Raw genomic sequence first — 3,472 nt, 5'->3', positions numbered from 1 at the left:
GACCAATGTGGTGCTTACATTCAACGACAAGTGTCTTCATAAGAAAGGATAAGGGCCAGTGGCTCACTCCTGTAATCCTAGCATTTTGGGAAGGCTGAAGTAGGTGGATCACCTAAGATCAGGAGTTCGAGACCAGCCTGGCCAACATGGCGAAATCCCGTCTCTACTAAAAATACAAAAATTAGCTGGGCATGGTGACTTGTGCCTGTAATCCCAGCTACTCGGGAGGCTGAGGCAGGAGAATTGCTTGAACTCCGGCGGTAGGGTTGCAGTGAGCTGAGATCGTGCCACTTCACTCCAGCCTGGGCGACAGACTGAGACTCTGTCTCAAAAAAAAAGATAAGGAGGCTGAGGTGGGAGAGTTGCTTGAGTCCAGGAGTTGGAGGGTAGCCTGCTTGGGCAACATACTGAGACCCTGCTTTAAAAACAGAGGCTCAAAAACAAAACAACAACAAAAAAATTAGCCAGGTGTGGTGGCATGTGCCTGTAATCCCAGCAGGAGAATCGCCTGAACCTAGGAGGCAGAGGTTGCAGTGAGTAGAGCTCACACCACTGCACTCCAGCCTGGGAAACAGAGTGAGACTCTGTCTCAAAAAAAAAAAAAGATAAGGAGGCTGAGTCGGGAGGGATGCTTGAGGCCAGGAGTTGGAGGGTAGCCTGCCTGGGCAACATACTGAGACCCTGCTTTAAAAAATATAATAGAGTAAGAAGGCTGGGTGCAGTGGCTCATCCCTATAATCCCAGCACAATGGGTGGGGGGCGGGGGCGGTGCCAAGACAGGTGGACTGTTTGAGGCCAGGAGTTCAAGACCAGCCTAGTCAACACAGCAAGACCCCATCTCAATTGTTTTTTGTTTTGTTTTGTTTTTTTGAGACAAGGTTTCACTCTGTCACCCAGGCTGGAGTGCAGTGGCAAGATCTCAGCTCACTACAATATCCGCTTCCTGAGCTCAGATCATCCTCCCACCTCAGCCTCCCAAGTAGCTGGGACTACAGGCACATGCCACCACACCTGGCTAAATTTTTTTTTTTGCATATTTTGTAGAGACAGGGTTTTGCCATGTTGCCCAGGCTGGTCTTGAAATCCTGGGCTCAAGTGATCCACCCACCTCAGCCTCCCAAAGTGCTGGGATTACAGGTATGAGCCACTGAGCCCAGCCACCATTCTACAATTTTTTTTTTTTTTTTTTTTTGAGATGGAGTCTTGGTCGGTTGCCTAGGCTGGAGTGCAGTGGTGTGATCTTGGCTCACCACAACCTCCACCTCCCAGGTTCACTGCCTTAGCCTCCTGAGTAGCTGGAACTGTGCCCAGCCTACAATTTTTAAAAGGATTAGCTGGGTGCAGTGTGTGCGCTTGTAGTCCCGGCTACTCAGCACAGATAGGAGGACTGCTTGAGCCCAGGAGTTTTAGGCTGCAGTGAGCTATGCTTGCACAACTGCACGCCAGCCTGGGTGACAGAGACCCTGTCTCAAAACAACAACAACAACCACAACCACAACAACAACAACACTCAGAAAAGCAGACAGACATGAGGAGGAGGACATGTGAAAATGGAAGCAGGTCGGGCACGGTGGCTCAGGTCTGTATGCCAGTATTTTGGGAGGCCAAGGTGGGCGGATCCCTTGAGGTCAGGAATTCGAGACCAGCCTGGCCAACATGGTAAAACCCCATCTCTACTAAAAATATAAAAATTAGCCAAGCCTGGTGGCTTACACCTGTAATCTCACCTACTTAGGAGGCTGAGGCATGAGAATCGCTTGAACCTGGGAGGCAGAGGTTGCAGTGAGCCGAGATCGTGCCGCTTGCACTCCAGACTGGGTGACAAGAGTGAGACTGTCTCAAAAAATAAAAATTAAAAAAAAAAAAAAAGAAAAAAAGAAAGGCTGGGCACAGTGGCTCACGCCTGTAATCCCAGCATTTTGGGAGGCTGAGGCAGGTGGATCACCTGAGGTCAGGAGTTTGAGACCAGCCTGGCCAACATGGTGAAACCCCCATCTCTCCTAAAAATACAAAAATTAGCTGGGCATGGTGACGCATGTCTGTAATCCCAGCTACTCGGGAGGCTGAGGCAGGAGAATCACTTAAACTCAGGAGGCGGAGGTTGCAGTCAGCTGAGATCACACCACTGCACTCCAGCGTGGACCACAGAGCAAGACTCCATCTCAAAAAAAAAAAAAAAAAAAGAAGAAGAGGAAGAAAGAAAATGGAAGCAGAGACTGGTGTGATGCAGCCACAAGCCAAGGGACACCTGGAGCCATCCGAGAATCTGGAAAAGATTCTAACCTCCAAACCTTCAGAGTGAGGTGGTGCTGGGACTTCTGGCCTCCTGAACCAAGAGAACATTAATACATTTTAAGCCATTCAGGCTGTGTTAATGTGTTGTGGCAGCTCTAGAAAACTAACACACCAGGCCAGACATTCTAATCCAGAAATCCTTGTGTAACTGCACCAGAAATGCATACAAGCAGATTCACAGCAGCACTGTGGTAACAACCAAATGACCTAACTGTCCATTAACAGTAGAATGGGCAAACTGGTCTATTCCAACTCTGGAATTCAAACCACACGCCATACAACACAGATGCACTTTACAATTAGGAGCAAGAGCAAATCAAGAAAGTATACAGCATGGTTCCAGAAACTTCAAAACCAGGCAAAATGAAATACATTAGTTAGGGATGCATGTGTATGCGGTAAACTTGAAAACCAAGTAATTCTCCCAAACCAGGGCAATCGTTTCCCACCTAGACTGAACAGTAGTACCCCTTCAGGTAGTTTTTTAAAAGATCAGTGCCAGGCTATCCACCCCAGGCCAATTAAGCCAGAATCTTTGGGGGTGCATAATTGGGGATTTAAGCCTTCCGGAGGGCTTGGGGGAGGGGGATTCTAATACAGGGCCAGGGTTGATAATTGCTGCTCTACAGGAAAGGAGTGGGTGCTTGTATTTCGTGCCCCAAGGGGAGTAATATGGATACTACTTTGTAATTACAATTGTCTCTCCCTATTCACAGGTACCACATCTGTGGACCCAACCAACCACAGATGAAAGAATAATGATACAACAAAAAATACAAATTAAAATATAGTATAGCAACTGTTTATATATTTACATTGCATTAGGTGTTATATTAATATGGAAATGATGTAAACTATACAGGAGGAGGTACGTAGGCTATATGCAAACACTGTGCCATTTTATATATAAGTGATTTGAGCATCCACGGGTTTTGGTATCAGATTTTTGGTGTCTGAAGGGGGTCCTGGAACCAATCCTCTGTGGACACTGAGGGGATGATGGTATTTTTTTTGTTTTCTTTTTTTTTTTCTTTGAGATGGAGTTTTGTTCTTGTCGCCCAGGCTGGAGTGTAGTGGCGTGATCTTGGCTCGCTGCAACCTCCACCTCCTGAGTTCAAGCAATTCTCCTGCCTCAGCCTCCTGAGGAACTGGGATTACAGGTGTCCACCACCACGCC

Source organism: Pongo pygmaeus, chromosome 2 (genome assembly GCF_028885625.2).
Source record: "Pongo pygmaeus isolate AG05252 chromosome 2, NHGRI_mPonPyg2-v2.0_pri, whole genome shotgun sequence".
In the NCBI taxonomy this organism is placed as follows: domain Eukaryota; kingdom Metazoa; phylum Chordata; class Mammalia; order Primates; family Hominidae; genus Pongo; species Pongo pygmaeus.
This window is presented reverse-complemented; position numbering follows the sequence as displayed.